Genomic DNA, 23162 nt, shown 5'->3' on the forward strand with positions numbered 1-23162 from the left:
TCTAGGCGCAGCCAGGGTGTTGAGGGGGTCTGGCTTGGTGGACTCAGGATTGGGTCACTGCTTTTTGCAGATGATGTTGTCCTGTTTGCTTCATCAGGCCGTGATCTTCAGCTCTCTCTGGATCGGTTCGCAGCTGAGTGTGAAGCGGCTGGGATGGGAATCAGCACCTCCAAATCCGAGACCATGGTCCTCAGCCGGAAAAGGGTGGAGTGCCCTCTCAGGGTTGGGAGCGAGATCCTGCCCTAAGTAGAGGAGTTCAAGTATCTCAGGGTCTTGTTCATGAGTGAGGGAAGAATGGAGCGTGAGATCGACAGGCAAATCGGTGCGGCATCCGCAGTGATGTGGGCTCTGCATCGGTCTGTTGTGGTGAAAAAGGAGCTGAGCCGCAAGGCGAAGCTCTCGATTTACCAGTCGATCTATGTTCCTACCCTCACCTATGGTCATGAGCTATGGGTAGTGACCGAAAGAACAAGATCGCGAATATAAGCGGCTGAAATGAGTTTTCTCCGCAGGGTGTCTGGGCTCTCCCTTAAAGATAGGGTGAGAAGCTCAGTCATCTGGGAGGGGCTCAGAGTAGAGCCGCTGCTCCTCTGCATCGAGAGGAGTCAGATGAGGTGGCTCGGGCATCTGATCAGGATGCCTCCTGGACGCCTCCCTGGCGACCCGACCTCGGATAAGCGGAAGAGGATGGATGGATGGATGGATATAAATTATGAAAACATTCAAGAGGTGAATACTTTTTGTAACCACTGAATGTAGCTACTCTGGTGTATTTAGCTATTTTCGCTTACTGTACACTTGGTTATAAATGTAGGGAGAGCAGATTTTCATGTTCCTTAGCTTGTCAAAGATACCTTCCAAAGACCCCACCTGCTCAATCAGCTGGTTCTTGAGTATCATTACATGAAGGGCTGATACATCAAGAGAGAGAGAAAGGTGCTCCAATCAACAAAAATAACAGACTTTCCCAGTTTACTGACAGCAGCACCTCAACATCAATGGAGGCAGTGGACTGCATCAAGTGTAAGTAGCTCTTATAAGTGTGTTATAAATAGGGATTCTACATATGCTACAGTACGAGTAGACATACAGAAAGAGTCTAGATGTGTGCCTTTCTTCCTGTGAGTCACAAGTTACACCATCCACCAGTTTGCCTCTGCCTTACTTTCAGGGCTACTGGGAACATGATCCATAAATTCAATGTCATTGAGTTGTATAGGTCCCTTATGAGCCATGTCGCAATAAGCATTAGTTGAGAAATCAGGTTAGTTCACATTTCTTGAGTCACCAAAACTCTGACAAAGGTTTCTCACAATAATAAGAACAGAATAAAAACTTCCTGAATAACAAACATTTTCCTCTTGTTAGTTTTTTTTTGTATTTGTATTAGAAAGTAAAGAGATATGATAGAGAGGGTACATGAATGGTTTGGGAGTAGGGGAGAGAAATGGAGAAGAGGAGAGGATAGTACATTTTTCCATGGTATCTGATTGGGTAATAGTAAACAGAGTTTTTGAAAAGAAAGTACATCAGCTTGTGATTTACAATAGTGGAGGAAGGGAAAGCCAAATGGACTTTCAAATGTGTAGAAGATCTCATTTGAAGGAGATAAAGAATTGTAAGGTCATAAATGGGAAAGTGTGACAGTGCAGCAGAAACTGGTGGTGATGGACTAGAAGATCAGAATCAGCAGGAGAATAAAACCAGAGCAAGCAGTACTAAGGGTAAAGTGGTGGAGAATAAAAGAGGAAGAGCTTGAGAACAAGTTTAGTGAGAAAGTTTTAAATGAAGTGCGGTCAAATGAGAATGTGGAGGAATGATGGGAGAAGAATAGCAAAGTTGTATTAAAAATAGGTAAAGAGGTATTCGGCAGGAGGACAGAAAAGAGCACACTTGGGAACAAAGAGGAATGGTTGTGGAACAGTAAGGTGGAGGATGTAATAAAGGCTAAGAAGGAGACAAAGAAGAAATGGTACCAATCAGGGAGGGAGGAAGATAGAGAAATGTACAGGCAGACAAACAAGAAGGCAAAGAGAGCAGTGACAAGAGACATTGTACAAGCTTTGGAGATGGTGTATGAAAAATTGGAGGCAAAACAGGGAGAGAGAAAGATTTTTAGAATAGTGAACAAGGCTGGAAAGGATTTTACAGATGAACGATTAGCAAACTCTGTTCTGGAGTGAGCATGATAAGATCAAAAATAGATGGAAGAGATACTCTGAAAAGCTGTTGAATGAAGAAAATCTGAGGGTAATTTTTGAGGATGGAGTTACAAATGAGAGCTACCACCAAGAATAAGTAGGGAGGAAGTAAAGGAGGCACTAAAAAGAATGAAAAATTGAAATATAACTGGACTGGAGAGTGTAGGAGTGTAGGGGGTATATGTGTTGTGGGATCTAATGCAGAAGATCTATGAACAGGAATGAATACCAGAGGAGTGGAGGAAGAGTGTGATTGTACCCATTTATAAGGACAAGGGAGATATTCAACATCATGGAATCAACAGAAGGATAAAGCTGATGTCACACACAATGAAAATTTTGGGAAAGGGTTATGAGAGACTACCATAGGGGAGAAGCTGCTTGATTTAATTCCAGGGAGAGGAACAAGTGATGCAGTCTTTGCAATGAGACGCTCATAGAGAAGCACCAAAAAAAGCATAAGGGTTTGCATTTGGTGTTTATTGATTTGGAGAAGGCTTGTGATAGAGTGCCACATGAAGAGGTCTGGAGGTGCATAAGAGAGAAAAGATGATTAGAGAAGTAGGTGAGGATTGACCAGGATATGTACAAGGGAATGAGGACTTGGGGTAAAAGCAGTGTTGGGGTAAAAGAAAAGATACCAGTTAAGAATTGGTTTTCATCATGGATTTTCTCTAAGTTGGAAGAATGGAGAAGGGCTTTGGAAGATAAAGGATAAATAGGAATATAGGTGGTTTAATGATGATCAGGATTAAGAAGTTAGCTTGCAGGGAAAGTTATTGAAAAGAGTTAACACATTTAAATATCTAAGTAGCCCAAGATGGTAAATTAGATGCAGAGATAACCCATTGAGTGCAATGTGGATGGAACAATTGGATGAAGATATTAGGAGTATTGTATGATCAAAGAATTAACACGAAGGTTAAAGGTAAGTTTTTTAAGACCAGCAGTAATGTATGTAGCTGAAACATGGGCATTAAAGGGAGCACTGGAGTAGAAGTTGGATATGGCAAATGAGAATTTTCAGATGGATGTGTGGAGTTACAAAAAAGGACAGAACATAAAATAGGACAAACAGAGGTACAGCAAATTGGGAGAGATAGCTATGAAAGTTTAAGAAAGTAGGTTGAAGTTGTATGGGCATGTAATGAAGAAAGACAATAAATATGTGGACAAAACAGTGACAGGAATGGAAGTACAGGGGAAGAAAAAGCAAGGTAGGCTGAAACAAAAACGGATGGATTAAGTAAAAGAATTTCTGAAGGAAAAGAGCTTGACTGGGGATGAAGTACAGGACCGAGCTGTATGGACAAGGTTAATCAAGAATATCAACCCCACATTGAAGTGGGAAAAAATGAAGAGGAAGAAGTTATTTTATTTGCATTGTTTTTCCATACATCATTATGTGTAGAATACAATTTCGCAATTTATTATCAAGTAACAAAGTTTAACTACCACTTCTTTTACTTCTAAGATTTTATGTAGTAGTTAATAACTGCCAATCATGTAGTCCTAACAACATAGAAATAGGTGATAAATCTACATTACCTTTAGGTGAAAACAACATAAAACAAATTTCATTTTTAGAACTTGGTGAACGCTAGATGATTGTTTATTATGTGCTGATATGTTAAACCATACATACAAGTGGGTGCACGTAAGCCATTCTTAGTAGGCCAAGCTTCTGCTATAAACATAGCTATTTGCTTAGTTCTAATAGAAATGTTTGTCTTTAGAATATACGTGTCAATGAAAAAATGGCAATACATTTTTAAGCAATTTACCTTTATAACTCATAACCATCTTGTAAATGTGCATACATGAATGCACCATGAACATCACCTGGTTGCTGCTCTGAAACAACCATATATGGTGTGAGAGATGGCCGGCAGTTAATCCCGGCCAGCACCTCTAGGCCGCTAGATGGAGTCCTCCCTGCAACATGCAGGTCCCTCGGATCCCCGCAGGGCATCATGAAAAATGGAGTTTGGCTTCACAGCCCTGCTGGATACTGTGGGTGCCGCCAGGGGACGCTGCAGGGAGGCACAGGGATTGTTATTTTCCCTATAGCCTTGAAGTACTCCCTAGTCTCGGGGACGGAAGAACTGAAGTACTTCCGGGCTGAAGAAAAATAAGAGTTTCCATCTGACCCGGAAGTGCTAGGGAATCACATGGACTGAAGGACAGAAGCACTTCCGGGTCAAGGACTATTTAGAGGACTGTTTGAGACCTAGCAAGGGGAGCCGGAGTTGGGAGGAAGAGTGACAGAGCTGCTGGGTGGAGTGGAGGATTGATTATTGTTGATTACTGATTATTATTGAGTATTGTGGAGGTGGAGGTGCTTTGTGCACATTATTATAATTATTAAAATCATTACTGGAACTTTTTACCTGGTGTTTGGATGTGTTGTCTGTGGGTTTTATGGGGCAACAGCGACCCCTAGTGTCACAATGGATTATGCTAATCAACTTCATACATATCTAATCACAATACTGCAGTCCTTTATTGGCTGCTAGAGACAGCCTCTCACCTGATACATCCATACACCGGCACCAGTGTTTTACAAGAGGAATCCTATGCTACGCTCTGTACTTCATTGAAGCGCTTCTCTGCATTCTGAGTAACTCATGTGGTTACTGTCTTTTGGCACATTTAATGGTGTGATTGCTCCTACAATGAATAGTACAGGCCATGTGAAACATTGAGTGTTTGGCCAGTTAACTTACCAAGAATCTAGCCAATCATGTTGAGCAACATTAGCAAGCTGCCCTCCAAGGCTGCTTTACCTCAAAATATATTAGTCAGGGGTTGACCTAGGCCACCAATCCACAAAGTTTGTCAGTCTCATCTTGACATCACAGATGACTGTGCATTAATCATTAATCACTACTCATGGTTAACAAAGGCAGCTTCATTCATCCTAGGGGCCCTTATTGTGATGTAAGTGCAGTAAAGTGCTTTGGTTACTTTAGGAGAGCTTGACACTGCTGCAAATTGACTTTTTATGCTGGAAAAAACATTGTGTTTTATATATGTATACTTACACTATACAACATGTGGATGTAGTGCTTCTCCGGTTGGTTAATAGCTTCCAGCATTTATAACTTTTCTATATTTAAGGACTTTGCTTCTCTTAATTATATATCTAGCTTATGTAAGATGTGAAGTATTTATTTTTTGTATGCTATTTATGCATTATCTTAGCTAATTCTAATTTGTTTTTCTTTGCACGTAACTATTTCTCAAACATCTTGTAAAGCACTTTGAGCTACTGTACATCATTTGTATGAAAATATGCTGCAGAAATTAATGTTCTTATTGTTAGACATATGGGTATAGAGAGAAGCATCCAAGGCTATAACAGACCAGTGTGACTGGAGAAGGAAAGAAACCATTTATGTGGTAAGTGATTCTTCCTTTAATTGACCGCTACAATTTCCATGATGGAAATAATTTAAAGTGGTGATTACCAAGTGAGTGTGGTCTCTGATCGACTGCCTGACCCAGAGCGTACTGTATGTTGATCCTGCACAGTGTACATTCCTCTCATCTGTCCAGACAACACACGGCAGTTATGCTTTCAGACACTCTGTGAAACTAGACAGTTGTGGAGGAAGTCTGGATGCTGGAAGACTAAAATACCAGACCAGCATGGATTGGGATGGATTAAACATGATGAATTTGCAGAGAAGAAGCATGCAATAAAGGATATGAATTATTTTAACCCTTTCTTCACACTGTTGTATTTGACATTGAACTGAAATGTTCTTTAGTGGTCCTTTTTGTAGGAACAACCTGTTAGATGACAACTACAAATAACTCCTAAAGGCCATCATTCTTGTGTTGCTTTAAAGCTCCATTGCTGAATTTATGGCTTGCCATGCTGTGCACTCAGGCAGATATCAAAATATATTTTGGTGCAAGTTTCCATCCTTCTTTGCTGTGACAATGGAAGGGCAGGAGCCCATTTTAAATAAATAATCATTTACACTCATGTTTTCAGGTGGGGCATGGTAGTGTGGCAGGAACGGACAGCCCTGCACTTTGTGCACACATGCAGGAGCACCCGTGGCCCTAATTAGTACTGGTGCGCCTCACCCCCACTTTAAAAGGGAAGCACAAGTGTTAGAAAAGGGAAGAAAAAGAAAGAGAAAAGAGAGAAGAGAGAGGTTAAGGGATGGACGAGAACAGCAGGAATAAATGAGAGAGAGAGAGTTGCTACGAAAGAGAGTGAGAGAGATGGGGAGAGAGAGAGAGAGAAAGCAGACAGCCAGGAAGGACAGCCCTTGAGCAAGCATGCTGTCGTTGCTTGGGGCTGAAGTGGATCACTCCAGCTGAGCATCGTAGGAAGCTGGAGAGACCAGGTGCTCACTCCCACGTAAGTCCAGGAAGGCAGTGGGAGGTGAACAGAGCGAGGCAAGGCCTTTTGTGAGTGCCAAGGCCAATGTGTAACCAGAGCCTTGGGTCCAGATTGGGAGTCCTGCTGTAGCCATGGAACGGCAGGGACCTGGACCTGTGGAAGAATGTTGGCTGTGCCTGTCAGTGGGGTGTCTCCACTGCTGTGTGTCCCAATATGTAATAAGCAGAGGAGTCATCAGTTTTAAGGGACGTGTCAGGTACAATATTTTTATAGAGAGGATTCATGCCTGTGTTTTTATTAACCTTTCATTTTAACACTAGAATCCCTGAAGCCTATGAAAAAACTTGTAATCCCGGACCACCTATAATTCCTTCACACCACTCCATCAGCGTCTTTTGTTTTGTAAATGTGTTGATCAGCACAAGCAGCAAGCAGCCTGCTATCCAATCCCCCCATTGCTGCAGCTCAACTCAGGCAAAAAGCTCAAGTCTTGTTTATCTCTGTGTGAGGTGCCTGGAATTGTATAGGGTAAATAAATATCGTTATTTGGAACACTTGCATTTCATGTGAGTTCCGTGTCTATAACCATCTATGTAAATGTAGGATGACAGGAAATGAGAGGCAAGAAATGTTGAACATATATCTAAAACAGAAACTTTTTTTATGTTATAGTACTAACGACAAAATTTTGACATGGAGTGTATAATGTGTGAAGACTGAAGTCCAAATATCAAATGAACGCTTTCACAAAAGTTACATGTATAACAAATCAAGTAAGCGTTTATTCAAGAATATAACAGTAGAAAAAGAAATTGTATTAGGGTGCAACACTGACATGACTGCTTACGTGATGCAATGATAAGAACTGCTGACTCATAGTCAAGAGGTTGCTGGTTTGATTCTGGATGCTTCCAAAAGTTACCATTTTGAGTAGTGAGTTGCTCTGAGTGTGCAATGCTACTCCTTATTCAGGAAAAGATTCCAGTCATCCTACGGGGGAAAGACTTTCAGAAACTAAGGCCATGAAGTTTATGAAACCATTTCTGGACAAAGGCAGAACCGCAACAACAGTTCCACAAAGTGCGACAGGAGCTTCTGTCTGCAGCTAAAATCATTTGCGTACTGAAGTAGCATTGCACATGTACTTTGTCAGCATGCCTGTGTCGATCAAACACAGGAAGCTCTGCAGTCTACTTGTGACTTTTTTTTTTTCTTTCTTATTTATTTTGATTGTAATCATTCCATACAAATAGATCAATTTATAACCAAACAAAATTGAAGACAAATCAAACCCCACCCCTGAGAAGAAGAGCTTAGCTTAGAGAATTGCTTAGGGCTTTTTAATAAGGCAACAATAAACAAAAGAAAGGGAGAAATAAATATATATGTAAATAAGAGATGGAGAAGGGAATTAAATGCGGTAATAGTTATTTCTCTTATTCTAAAATAATATTGATTAGTTCCTGCTAGGTTTTGAAAAAATTTTGTACAGATCCTCTAACTGAGAATTTGATTTTTTCCAATTTCAAATAATATAAAACATTGGTTTCACACTGACTTATCAGAGGAGTGTTAGGATTCTTCCAATTTAACAGAACTTGTGACTTTACACTGTAGGAAGATAATTAAATAAATCAAGGTAAACAACTTTCGATCTAGCGTTTATATAAGTAACATATAAATGTTTTTCATATAAAGACCATCACAAAACATAATCACAAACAGAGATCGGCATGCCCTGTGTTTCATTGAAGGACATGTGTATGTCAGATTCACTGGCAGGATGATGTCTGATCTATTCCTGCATCCAAACGGTGCCATCTTTCGCCTTTATGCCTGGTGCAGCTGCGTTGTTCTTATGTGTGAGTGAACGTTTCTTGCAGGGAAGGCTTTTGTTCTCATTCTCTGATGTAGAACCCTCATCATCTGAGTTCAACTCTGTTATAGCATGTCTTTATTTGAAAACAGCAGTGTTAAATTGGGGGGTGTGGGCGGCGTGAACTTGACTGAGAGAATAAAACTGAATAAAAAAAAAAACGCTAACCTTTACAAGTAGCATAAATTTACTCCAGCTGTTACAGACTCAAATCAGAGGTATGTTTTTATTCCATAATAGTAACAATAAAAGCAGCTCACTACTCAAAACGGTAATTCTTGGAAGTGCCCAGAATCAAACTGACAGCTTCTTGATTATGAGCTCTTACCGCTGCACCACCCTAACCCGATTTCTTTATCTTTGGTTATATTCTTGAATAAAAGCGCACTTGTTTTGCTATACATGTACCTTTTGTGAAAGTGCTTGTGCTGCTTGTGCTGATCGACACAGTTACAAAACAAAAGATGCTAATGGAGAGGTGCAAAGGAATTTAAGGTTGCCCAGGCTTACAAGTTTTTTCGTAGGCTTCAGGGATTCAAGTGTTAAAGGAATATTTATTTGGTTGATATTAATCTCCACTGAACATCTTTTTTACGGATTATTTATTTATGGAGGAAAACACTGCACATAACAAAATGTGGAGAAAGTGATGTGCTGTGAATACTTTCCGGATGCACTATATTGTGAGGTGTGAAGTACAAGTTAAGGGAGGATATGCTTAAGTTATACAACACACTAGTGAAACATCGCCTGGAGTTACTGTGTACATTTTTGGTCTCCACATTACAAAAAAGACATAGTAGCACAAGAGAAAGTCCAGAGAAGAGTGACTAGGCTGATTCAGAACTGAGGGGTGCGAGCTGTGAGGAGGGACAGAAGGAGCTGAACCTTTACAGTTTAAGAAAATACAGAGAAAGAGGTGACTTGGTTGAAATGTTGTAAAATTATGAAAGGAATTACTTCAGTAGATCCCAACTGTTATTTTTAAATAAAGTCTGCAACAAAAACATGGGGACACAATTGGAGACTTGTTAAGGGTGGATTTCACACAAACGTTAGAAACCTTTTCTTTACACATAAAGAATCAAAGACGTATGGAATAAATGACCAAGTAGTGTGGCGGAGAGTAGAACTTTAGGGACATTTCAAACTTGACTTGATGTTATTTTGGGCAATCTAAGTTTATTGGTATAAAAATAAGCCATATGAAGGTTTTAATGTTCAAAACTTTCACAATACTGAACTGTGAATTAAATAATACAATATAAAATAAGAACTTGGACTGCAAATACCAGTGACAATGGGAACTGTGTGAACTAACACTGATTAACCTGCCAGCAATAAGGACATCTCAGTAAACAGCCAGCAATTAAAAAAAACTGCACCTTTGGACTTTATTTCAACAGAATCTCTTTTAACTCTTTATACAATTGCTACACAATTCTTTTAGAATTTACATTCTGTATCTATACTGATTTGAACTTTGTATCTTTTCGATCATTCTTTCAGAATCTTAAACAACTTGTTACAAATACTTTTTTTTTTTTGTAATTTATTAGACCCAGGGCAATTAGCATCCGAATGAACAAACATCCTTGGAAAGGTAAACACTTACTGATTATTCTTGTAATCATTGTTAATTCAACATGAATGCATGCACAGAAAAAAAGAGGAAAGCAGAAGAGAGAAAAGCAAGGAGTGAAGAAAAGAGAACAACAAAAGAAGGAAGAACCCAAAGGAAATTGGCAAGACCTTCTCAGACTTTACAAATACATTTCCTACTGTTGCTACCATCAGTTTTACTGTGTTTTTACAAATTGTTCTTTCGAATAATATTGACTTTATACTGTTTGACTGGGTCAAGGTATATTGTTAAGAGCAGCTATCGTAGGTAATTGCCATATTCCCACAGGGGCTGGCAGCTAAGAAGATACGTCTTTAACAGAAAGCAACACTGTGAGTGGGCACCAGCTTTGGCTACTGGCACAGGTATAGCTCAGGTCTGAAGACAACTGTTTGGTTTTGCTTGAGCAGAGCTATTAAGTCATTTCGCTTGAGGAAGATGTTCATAGGCAGGTAAGGTAGTACAGGTGTGGTGCTATAAAATAGATACCTAAGACTCATATAAACAATATAATTAACAGTAATTATAGTGTAGGTGAACCACAATAGGGCGGCACGGTGGCGCAGTGGGTAGCGCTGCTGCCTCGCAGTTGGGAGACCTGGGGACCTGGGTTTGCTTCTCGGGTCCTCCCTGCGTGGAGTTTGCATGTTCTCCCCATGTCTGTGTGGGTTTCCTCCGGGCGCTCTGGTTTCCTCCCACAGTCCAAAGACATGCAGGTTAGGTGGATTGGCGATTCTAAATTGGCCCTAGTGTGTGCTTGGTGTGTGGGTGTGTTTGTGTGTGTCCTGCGGTGGGTTGGCACCCTGCCCGGGATTGGTTTCTGCCTTGTGCCCTGTGTTGGCTGGGATTGGCTCCAGCAGACCCCCGTGACCCTGTGTTCAGATTCAGCGGTTTGGATAATGGATGGATGGATGAACCACAATAACCAACATGGGTATCTCCCTGATCATGTACTCAAGGTAAAGTGATAAGACCACCTGGTGTAGGAGATTGCCATATTACCACAGGGGTTAGCAGCTGAGCGGGGACTTCTCTAATAATAAAAAATGGGAAGGCACCTGCTTTGGTGATTAGCACAGGTGTAGCATAAATGTATGGTCCAAATGCAGATAAGTCTCTGCACAAGGGTGTGCTGTAAAGCCGCTATATCATGACAAAATTCCACAACAATACAGTCAGTCAGTCAGTCATTTCCTAACCCGCTATATTCTAAAACAGGGTCACGGGGGTCTGCTGGAGCCAATCCCAGCCAACACAGGGTGCAAGGCAGAAACAAACCCCAGGCAGGGTGCCAACCCATCGCAGGGCGCACACACACACACACACACACACACACACACACACACCAAGGACAATTTAGGACCACAAATGCACCTAACCTGCATGTCTTTGGATTTTAGGAGGAAACCCACGCAGACAAGGAGAGAACATGCAAACTCCACGCAGGGAGGACCTGAGAAGTGAACCCAGGTCTCCTTACTGCAAGGCAGCAGCGCTACCACTCTGCTCTTGATACAATTTTTCTGATGTAGAAATATGACATCTATTGTGTTCAGGTGTATCTGCAAACACTCTTGTTACTTTAATAAAATACATTTTTTTGGGGGGGATGAACAAAAATATCACAGTTGTGTGAACAGTATTATTCATTGGCATTTTCAAAGAGCATCTAATATGAGAGGCTAGTGATCAAACTAAAAAAAAATGTAACATGGCTAACACATAACATTCTCCATATTTACAGGAGAACAGTGTATGGTATAAATTTTTCAAAATTAAATGCCACAAACTCAAAGCTTGAAGATTCAAAATTGAACTCTGCAAACACTTAAGTTTCTGAGAAGTGTTTTAGCTGTTGTTAATATCTATTTTAAAAATTTGAACTTTAAAATCATGAAGCTAAATAGTTGGAATTAACCAAAAACATAATCAACTCTCGAGGCAAATGAGTGCTAATTATCCCTAAAATTTCCTAAGAATTGGGACTTTTGATCTCAAGTTACTGTAGTCACAATATTTTTTTTTTACAAAGACACAAACAAACAGACTCACAATGTTTCAAACACTAAACATTAGCTAGACATTTAAAATTGACTGGAAGTCAATGTTTAATGAAAGCAATACTCGAAATATGGACTAAGTAATATACACAATATGAACTGTGGACATAGTAAGACTTAAAGGTGCCTTGCGCAGAAGGAGACAAAACTGGCTCAGACATAGAAGACAAGGATACATGGAGAAAGGAAATTTTTCAAAAATGGTTGATCTTAAAATTGTTGTTTTTTTGTTTTGTTTTTCAGGAATCATGCTCTTTTTGAATTTAAATACATAATCTTGATACAAATTTAATTAAGAAGCCAAAGTTTGCAGATGAAACTACACTGGGTGAAATATTAGATACACAAATTCATTACAGATTGAGCAAAACTGTTTCAGATTGCTGCAAATAATTTCAAGTGTTAAACGTAAGAATTAAAATATTACATAGGATTACACAATGGGACAGAGGGAACCATCTGAATTATACCTTATAAAAAGGTATTTACAGTCATTGTAGACTTACCCTTGAACTAAAACCGCCCTTGTAGTAGTAATAGAACATTTCAGTATTAGAAAATGTGTGATGAGAACAGGCCATTCAGCCCAACAAGAAAATCCATCCATATTCACCCAGATTGTTCAAAATAAAGTCAAGTTAAGATATAAAGGTCCCTAAAGTGCTACTTCTCAGCCACACTACTTTGTCATTTATTCCACGTTTCTGTGGTTATTTGAAAGAAGATAAACTTTCAACATTTACGCAAAATCTGCTCCTTTACAAGTTTCCCATTATGTCCCTGTGTTCTTACGGCGGAATTTATTTTAAAGTAACAGTTTCAATCCAATGTACTAACTACTTTCAATGTTTTTAAACATTTTAATCATCTCACCATGATTATTTTATCCATAGAGATGTGCCAGACTAATACTATGGAACATTTTAAGAAACTCCTATAATCCCACTTTTTCAATTTTGCTTTTTCATATGTTCAATTTAGTTCTACTATTAATAACTTAGATATGCATAGAATTATCATTTTCTTGAGTGAATCTGCCATCTTTATTAATCTTTACTTTTCTCTGTTTTCTTTTGCAGTTCTTCTGTGGTGGCGTTCCATGGCACCACCACCTGATCAAAGTTCTGTGTGGCTGCCAGTGGTGTCTGAATGAAAGAAGATACTCCAACTTAGCACAACACCCATTGAATCTCCTCTTAACAAGAACCAACAAAGAACAATTTAAGAACAGTTATGTTAGGCAGAATAGCTGGTGGAGACTCTGTGATCTTTTTAGGCTTGAAACCCTGCAGATTTAGTTTTTTTCTCCAGTTAAACTGGATTTTTTGTTTTTTCTGTCCACCCTGGTCATCTGACCTTATTATTAGACTGTCATTTGGAAACTTAAAAATTATCAATTATATATTACCAGTAACGGCGGACTGCACAATAACGTGCAGTGAATACACTTGACTTATAGTTTTCATCCTCTTTCTCTCTACGTTTAGCATTCGTTTGTTCAGAGGTTGATGTGCTTGCTGCTTAGATAGATAGATAGATAGATAGATAGATAGATAGATAGATAGATAGATAGATAGATAGATAGATAGATAGATAGATAGATAGATAGATAGATAGATAGATAGATAGATAGATAGATAGATAGATAGATAGATAGATACTTTATTAATCCCAATGGGAAATTCACATTCTCCAGCAGCAGCATACTGATACAATAAATAATATTAAATTAAAGAAAGATAATAATGCAGGTGAAAAAACAGACAATAGCTTTGTATAATTCTTCTCTTCTTTCGGCGGCATCTTTTCACGTTAAAACTGATTAAGTCAGTGTTTGTGTTGCAATTACTTAATAGGTTTTCTTTAATTTTTCACTTAAGCTGGCACTTAAGTATTCAATCTGCCTCAAGAATGATTTAAGATATGAAGAGGTAGGGGAAGTGACGGCGAAGGTGGTTAGGATGAGAACGGCGCCCAAAGGCATGCGCCGCACGGCCGCTCAGCTGGCCTCTTCCGGGAGTTGATTCTACAATAAAATAAAGTAAAAATAAAAAGAGGAATTATCTTGGAGGTCAATCATCACCCTGCAAGCGGATAGTAGACATCACGTAGTATATGTGTACCAAATTTCAGGTCAATAGTTCAAATGGTTTGCAAGCTATGGGTGATTTAAAGTCCTGGACAGACAAACGAACAGCCATGGTAGTGTATTATAGAAGAAGATTATACATTATTATTATATATTATTTATGAATTTTTGTATACTATTTATAGTTTTCAGACTCTTTTTCTGTACATTTAGCATTTATTTGCTCAGAGGTTGATGCACTTCCTGCTTCCTGAGCAGCTCTTCTTTTCTTCACCATAGCAGGCAGCAGCTCTTTGCATTAAAACTTTGTTACATACTGTATAATGTTATTGCCTAATCTTGTTTGTTCATGTTTTATATTAACTTCTTTTTATTTCATTTTGGAAATCACTTTGAGCAACATTGTTTGTAAAAAATGTGCTATAGAAATAAATGTTCCATCCATCTATCCATTTTCCAACCCGCTGAATCCAAACATAGGGTCACGGGGGTCTGCTGGAGCCAATCCCAGCCAACACATGTTGTTATTATTAATTATTATTCTTATTTAAATTTGATATATTTTTCTTCTCAACTAACTACGTCTTTGAAATGTTGTAAAGCACTTTGTGCTACATCCTTTCTAGGAAAATGTGTTATAGAAATAAATGTTGTTGTTGTCACCACTTAATCTTCTTTTGCTTAACTTTTACAAGTTTAACTCCTTCAGTCTCTCCTCTTAGTTTAAACCTCTCAGCCCTTAATCTGCTTAGTCACTCTTCTGTGGACATTTGTAGTACTTCTATGTGTTTTTTGTAATATGGAGACCAAAACTGCACTGATATGATGCCTTAATAGCACGTCATATAACTTGAGCATAACCTCCCTTAATTTGTACTCCACACTTCAGAGCCCAATTTACCCTAACATCTTATTAGCTTTGTTGATTGCTTCTGTACGATGCCTGGATGCAGATAATGATGAGTCCACTGAGACTGGTAAGTCCTTCTCATAAGGGGTACTTTCAAGTTTCAGACCTTCCACTGTGTATCCACATCTAACACTTTTACTTCCTACATGTAATACTTTACATTTACTTAAATTAAATTTCATCTGCCACATATCTGCCCAAGCCTGTATGCTGTCCAAGTCCCTCTGTAACTATGTAGCTGATTCTACATTATCTGCCCTTCCTTCCAGTTTAGTATCATCTGCAAACTTAACCAACTTATTGATGAAATTCTTGTCCAGATTGTGTATGTATTTTACAAAGAGCAATGGCCCCAACACTGACTCCTGATGAACACCACTTTTAACATCATGTATTTCTGAAAAATTCTTCTCACCATAACCCTTTACTTCCTGTGATTGAGCTCATTTTGTCCCCACATACTCATACACTGGCTTGAATCCCAAAATTGTTTAGTGTGATCAATTATCAAAAACCTTCTGAAAAATCAGGATAAATAATATCATATTCACCTCTTTTATCATTTTCTTTTGCTGCTTCCTCATAGAACTACAACATGTTGGTGAAATACGATGTTCCTCATCTGAACCAAGTGTGGCTGGCAGACAGCCAGGGCCCTTACCCAGCTGGGATGCTTCAACAGTAGAAGGACTGGGGGAGAGAGCTTATTCAGGGCATTACCTCCCCCTGGGTTGCTGCTTTGCCTCAGGCTCCCACAGTGCTCCGCAGAAGTTGTAGTTTGGCGCAGACCTGTTGGGTTCTGTGGGTGCCGCCAGGGGATGCTGCCAGAACTGCTGAGTCCTTTGTTGCAGCACTTCCACCATACCCAGAAGTGCTGCCGGAGAAGGTCATTGAGTACCTGGAGCACTCCTGGGTGCCCTATAAGAGGAGCCAGCCGCCACTACTCCAGGAGCCAGAATCAGGAGGAGGTGGACAAAGCTTGCTGGAGGAGGAGTGGAGGTGAAGACAGAGAAGAAAATGAAAGAAGAAAAGAATGTTTGTGCTGTTGTTTGGATGATGAGAACTGTGCTGTATAGGGGGGGAATGGGGGTAGGCATTTCTCATGAGGAAAAAATTAAAAGCATGTGTTTTGAACTTGTGTTCTGCGTCTGTCTGTGTTGCTTTTGGGCATCAGGAGTGCTCTCTGCAGGCCACACCATTTTAAGTATTTGCTACTTGTACTGGTTCAGAAATGCACTGCATGATCTTTTCCTTAATAATTTTGTCTATTAATTAATTTAATAACTGTGATATACATTCCACTTTAGTGGCCTAAAGTTACTTTGATCAACCTGATTATCCTCAACAAGATAACATTTTAACCATTTACCAGTCCTTCAGAATTTCCCCAGTGTGTAGTGACTTCCTAAAAATATATGGCAAAGGTTTTACATATGAACTCACTAACTTCTTTAAGCACTCAAGGATAAATACTATCTGGTCCTGGTGACTTGATAGATTTATAACTATTTAGTCAAGAAGTAGTAGTAGGAGTAGTAAGAGCGTTGTGAGGCCTCCTCTGAAACACTATTTATAAGTCTGTTTTTTATATAATCACAAGGACATAACAATGTTAGAAAAACTACAAAGAACAGAAACTAGACTTATTCCAGGACTGCACAAAAGGACTGTATTCCAGGAGTGTAAAAAAACAAAACAGGATGCTAAATATTGCAAAATATTTTTAATTTAACAAAATGTAGATCATGAGGTCAAATGACAGAAATGGGGAAGCATGATGGTACATTTGGAAGCATTACTGCCTCATTGAACCAGCATCCTGCTTTCACATCCTGTGATCAGTTGTCAGAGCTTTCATATCTTCTTCATATTACCTTAGGTATTCTATTTATTCTCCCAAATCTCCAAAGACATGCTTGTTATACTGAATGACAATTCTAAATAGCCACATGTGCATGCTGGCATGCACAAGTGAGCTTTGTGATTGACTAGAATCTCAGGTTCCAGCCTTGCACCATGTACTATCAGGATAGCCTCTGTCCCTGGTGATCCTGTACTTGGTTATCTGAGTATAATATGCTATGCTATAATGGAACTTGTTTTAATTATGAAGAAAGTTAATACAGAAGATGACAACTGTTTCTAAACGAAGCATTTAGAAATTTGGTAAAGAATAAATTTCACACTACTGTGTGAACGTTGAACAGTGTGGTAAAGCTATGGGGCCTTCACATCTCGACCTGTTAAAGAGTTAGGGGAAGAGAGATTGGTTTGTCAGGGTGGCTTGAGAGGCCCCTTCCTACCAAAATATACATAATGTTCTTATACTCATTATTGTACTTTTTGCAAGACGTACAAACTTCTTCTTTATTTGGGAAATCTTAAAAAAAAGTTAAATACCTTCTGAGAACACAAGCAACTTCTTTTTCTCTTTTCCCTTTTGAAACTAAAAGGTATTTTTTAATAATTCTGAAAAATATTTTAGAAAGTTTGGAGTAACTGCTTTTTTAATGGCATTTTATTTATATAAGAGTTACAATGCAATAGGCATGCATTGCTATAAACAAAACACAAAAAGTCAGTCTAATTAAAAATACAGTCAATCCAGTAAATTGCAGAAGAGTTTATGATTTGTTAGTATCAAACAGCACTAAAATCCCCTCCCTAACTTAATACAGATATCTAACTAATAAAGAAAAGCCCATTATGCAGTACTTTCTGATTAAAACAACAGATATGCATAAGCATTGACAACCCAGCCACAGGGGATGCACAAACTAGTGTGTTTCTTCGTGCCGGTCCCAAGCCCGGATAAATGGAGAAGGTTACATCAGGAAGGGCATCCAGTGTAAAATTTTGCCAAATCAATATGCGGACAACAATACAAATTTCAATACCGGATCGGTCGAGCTCCACGTTAACAACAACTGTCACTAGTACTGTTAGCCAACAGGGTTCTGGCAGAAAATGGGCTACTGTTAGCCGAAGAAGAAGGAGGAGAAAAAGAGGGGGGAGACATGTCCGCAGGAGGAGAGGAGGAAAGTAAAGAGAGTGGAACTGAGGGTAGGAACTTTGAATGTTGGCAGTATAACTGGTAAGGGGAGAGAGTTAGCAGATATGATGGAGAGAAGGAAGGTTGATATATTGTGCGTGCAAGAGACTAAATGGAAGGGGAGTAAAGGCAGGTGGATTGGAGGTGGATTCAAATTGTTCTATCATGGTGTGGATGGGAGGAGAAATGGGGTAGGAGTTATTCTGAAGAAATAGTATGTCAAGAGTGTTTTGGAGGTGAAAACAGTGTCAGGCAGAGTAATGATTATGAAGCTGGAAATTGGAGGTGTGATGATGAATGTTGTCAGTACATATGTACCGCAAGTTGGGTGTGCAATGGGTGAGAAAGAAGATTTTTGGAGTGAGTTGGATGAAGTGATGAACAGTGTACCCAAGGGACAGAAAGTGATGATTGGAGCGGATTTCAATGGGCAGGTTGGTGAGGGGACTAGAGGAGACGAGGAGATGATGGGTAGGTATGGTGTCAAGGAAAGGAATGAAGAGGGTCAGAAGATAGTGGATTTTGCCAAAAGGATGGACATGGCTGTGGTGAATATGTATTTTAAGAAGAGGGAGGAACATAGGGTTATGTACAAGAGTGGAGGAAGATGCACACAGGTAGATTACATCCTATGCAGAAGACTTGATCTGAAGGAGATTGAAGACTGCAAAGTGGTGGCAGGGGAAAGTATAGTTAAGCAGCATAGGATGGTGGTCTGTAGGATGTCGTTGGAGAGCAAGAAGAGGAAGAGAGTGAGGGCAAAACCAAGGATCAAATGGTGGAAGTTGAAAAAGGAAGAATGCAAGGTTGAGTTTAGGGAGGAGGTGAGACAGGCACTGGGTGGCAGTGAAGAGTTACCAGACAGCTGGGAAACTACAGCAGATGTACTAAGGGTGACAGCAAGAAGGGTGCTTGGTGTGACATCTGGAAAGAGGAAGGAGGAAAAGGAAACCTGGTGGTGGAATGAGGAAATACAGGAGAGTATACAGAGGAAGAGGATGGCAAAGAAGAAGTGGGATAGTCAGAGAGATGCAGAAAGTAGACAAGAGTACAAGGAGATAAGGCGCAAGGTGAAGAGAGAGGTGGTGAAGGCTAAAGAAAAGGTGTATGATGAGTTGTATGAGAGGTTGGACACTAAGGAGGGAGAAAAGGACCTGTACTGATTGGCTAGACAGAGGGACCGAGCTTGGAAAGATGTGCAGCAGGTTAGGGTGATAAAGGATAAAGATGGAAACATACTCACAAGCAAGGAGAATGTGTTAAGCAGTTGGAAAGAGTACTTTAAGAGGCTGATGAATGAAGAGAACAAGAGAGAGAAGAGGTTGGATGATGTGGAGATAGTGTATCAGGAAGTGCAACAGATTAGCAAGGAGGAAGTAAGGACAACTATGAAGAGGATGAAAAATGGGAAGGCCGTTGGTCCAGATGACATACCTAACATGGAGTTGTTTAAGAGAGATGGCAGTGGAGTTTTTAACCTGATTGTTTAATGGAATCTTGGAAAGTGGGAGGATGCCTGAGGAGGGGAGAAGAAGTGTACTGGTGCCGATATTTAAGAATAAGGGGGATGTGCAGGACTGCAGTAACTATAGGGGAATAAAATTGATGAGCCACCAGCATGAAGTTATTGGAAAGAGCAGTGGAAGCTAGGTTAAGAAGTGAGGTGATGATTAGTAAGCAGCAGTATGGTTTCATGCTAAAAAAGAGCATCACAGATGCAATGTTGTGATGATTTTGATGAAGAAGTTTAGGGAAGGCCAGAAGGAGTTGCATTGCATCATTGTGGATCTGGAGAAAGCATTTGACAGGGTGCCTCGGGAGGAGATGTGGTATTGTATGAGGAAGTCAGGAGTGGGAGAGAAGAACGTAAGAGTTGTACAGGATATGTACGAGGGAAGTGTGACAGTGGTGAGGTCTGCGGTAGGAGCGATGGATGCATTCCACGTGGATGTGGGATTACATCAGGGATCGTCTCTGAGCCCTTTCTTATTTGCAATGATGATGGACAGGTTGACAGACGAGATTAGACAGGAGTCCCCGTGGACTATGATGTTTGCTGATGATATTGTGATCTGTAGCGATAGTAGGGAGCAGGTTGAGGAGAGGTGGAGATATGCTCTAGAGAGGAGAGGAATGAAGGTCAGTAGGAACAAGACAGAATACATGTTTGTAAATGAGAGGGAGGTCAGTGGAATGGTGAGGATGCAGGAAGTAGAGTTGACGAAGGTGGATGAGTTTAAATACTTGGGATCAACAGTACAGAATAATGGGGATTGTGGAAGACAGGTGAAAAAGAGAGTGCAGGCAGGGTGGAATGGGTGGAGAAGAGTGTCAGGAGTAATTTGTGACAGACGGTTATCAGCAAGAGTGAAAGGGAAGGTCTACAGGACGGTAGTGAGAGCAGTGTAACAGATAAGCCCTTTGTCCACCTCTTGAACCCTCAGGTACCACTCTGATGACCAGGTGAAAGTATAAATATTCTTTATTTTATAATTATACGGTGCACAAATCACTCTCCACACTACACTCATAAACCACTATTCTCTCTCTATAACAAACCAATCCTCCTCGCCCAGACACTTTGCCACCCTACCTCCCAGCTCAGCTCAGTGTACTGGGCTTCCCACAGTCCTTTTATATCCCCTGACCCGGAAATGGTTCCTGGCAAAACCCACAAGTCCGTTTCCTTCCAGGTCAGGGTAAACAGTCCTCTTCTTCACCCCGGGAATACGTTGTTTCTTCCGGTCACGTGACTGTGACGCACTCCCGGGTTATAGGGCACGCAAGAGCCCACTAGCCCCCCTACAGCGACTCCCGGTGGCCCCCAAGGTATCCAGCAGGGCTGTGTATATAAACTACAAAGTCCATGAGGCCCTGCTGGAACTCGGGGCACCATCATGCTGTCCGGAGGGCTCCTCCTAGCGGCCTGGGGGTGGTGACCGGAGTCTGTAGCCGGTCGTCCATCACACCAGCTATATTATATGGGTTGGAGACGGTGGCACTGACCAGAAAGCAGGAGACAGAGCTGGAGGTGGCAGAGTTAAAGATGCTAAGATTTGCACTGGGTGTGACGAGGATGGATGGGATTATAAATGGGTACATTAGAGGGTCAGCTCAAGTTGGGCGATTGGGAGACAAAATCAGAGCGGTGAGATTGCATTGGTTTGGACATGTGCAGAGGAGAGATGCTGAGTAAATTGGGAGAAGGATGCTAAGGATAGAGCTACCAGGGAACAGGAAAAGAGGAAGGCCTAAACGAAGGTTTATGAATGTGGTGAGAGAGGACATGCAGGTGATGGGTGTAACAGAGATGCAGAGGACAGAAAGATATGGAAGAAGATGATCCACTGTGGCAACCCCTAACGGGAGCAGCCGAAAGAAGAAGAAGTATGCATTGACATCATACCAATATTAATTCATTTCAGAATCAAAGAAACTTTGCACATTTTCACACAAAAAAGTTAGATTTTTTTCCAGTTTTGGTTATATTATACATTGTCCTTCCATTGAGTTATAGAGGCTGTATTAGGATACTTCAATTTCATCAGGGTTAGTCGACACACTACTTATGCAGAATATTAAATTACTGAACGTTTATCTCTAATCCTAAACAATATTACTTGAAACACTGCTGTAAAATGAATTGGGATGACTAGAATTCCATTGCTATCTGAAGAGAATATTGTAGCGACCTCCACGTTAGGTTCGAAAAGGAAGAAATACAGAAGGATGAAGTAGGGATCAGAGAACAGTTTACTGGAACAACAGAAGAAAAACAGGATTGTAGCAGCAAAAAAAACTAACATTTTTGAACTTGAACTATTTATAATTGCCTATAAATCTCTCATTGCCTATAAATCTCTCATTGTTCTGCCCCTGATAGATACCATTTATCAGTACCAAAAAAAAATGCAGACTTCGTAAGGCAACAACACCCTCTCAAACCCTCTCCTATTAGACCTCCCTCCAAAAAAAAAACTCTTCCTCCATCCCCTTCGTTACGGGTCCTGCCGTCTTTCAGAGTCAAGCATACCTCCGCTGTCTGTACTCTGCCCTCCCTCAATCGAGCCCAACTGTTACTCCCAAGGCTCCCAGTTACTCCCTGGCTGGAACATTAAAATATCTTCACTCCAAAAGATTTAATATAGGACCATGCCAAAATATATGCCCTAGCGAGGCCAGATCTACAGGACACTCTCTACAATTCGGATTCAATACCTGACATACTTTCGATAATTTTAAATAAATGTGTAAGAAATAAATCGGAGTAGGAAATGGTGTAGTATGAGACTTGTGAAAGACCTAAATGATTTGGATCATACTTGGGAGGTTGGTGGATGACTCTGATACACTGTGGTTAGTGCTGTTGTCTCATGATTCCAGCATCCTGGGTTCATACCAGATACAGTGATAGTGATGTAGCAAATTCTTTTTTTATGGAAGACTCACATTGTATTGAAAAACTCATCAGAAACTTCTAAAGACTGTTGGACAGTTATCTTATCCAAAGATCTTGACTATGTACATTGTTCTCCTCTCTTGCTAAATGAATCTTAGCCTGAAGAGGTCTATTAATTTTTTTACATTTAAGATGCCTCACGTAAAGGTTTTCCAATGTTGTTATTTGTCCTAGTGTGTATATAAACACAGGAAACTCCATTTTCTGTATTACATCTCGCCTGAAGCAGGGGCCTGAGTTGCCTCGAAAGCTTGCATATTGTAATCTTTATATAGCCAATAGAAGGAGTCATTTTGTTTGACTTCTCACTACATTTGTAATGTCTAACATGGTACAACACCTTAGTACTACAAGTAGTGAGTTGAAGAGTAGAATTTTATGCCTTCAGATCTTGACCTGATGTTATTTTGGACAACCTAAGTGAATAGGATGGAGAGCTTGTTGGGCAGATTGTCCTGTTCTCATGAAAACTACTCTGATGTTCGCATATTTTAATGCTTGAATAATGTCCATGTGGAGTTGTCCCTGTGT

The 23162-nt window shown here is 40.1% G+C and overlaps 1 protein-coding gene and 1 long non-coding RNA gene across 2 annotated transcripts in view; one reads left to right on the forward strand and one right to left on the reverse strand.

The window, feature by feature from the left end:
* Positions 1–19162, forward strand: part of LOC127527015 (uncharacterized) — a 157000-nt gene extending 137838 nt beyond the window's left edge. Inside the window, exon 2 of the long non-coding RNA XR_007934371.1 lies at positions 18942–19162. This is a non-coding gene — a long non-coding RNA (uncharacterized LOC127527015). The remainder of the gene's footprint in view (positions 1–18941) is intronic.
* LOC114649054 (integrin alpha-X-like) overlaps positions 1–23162 on the reverse strand; it is a 193280-nt gene that overhangs the window by 146763 nt on the left and 23355 nt on the right. The window lies entirely within an intron of this gene.

This window comes from Erpetoichthys calabaricus, chromosome 3 (genome assembly GCF_900747795.2).
Source record: "Erpetoichthys calabaricus chromosome 3, fErpCal1.3, whole genome shotgun sequence".
Taxonomy (NCBI): Eukaryota; Metazoa; Chordata; class Cladistia; order Polypteriformes; family Polypteridae; genus Erpetoichthys; species Erpetoichthys calabaricus.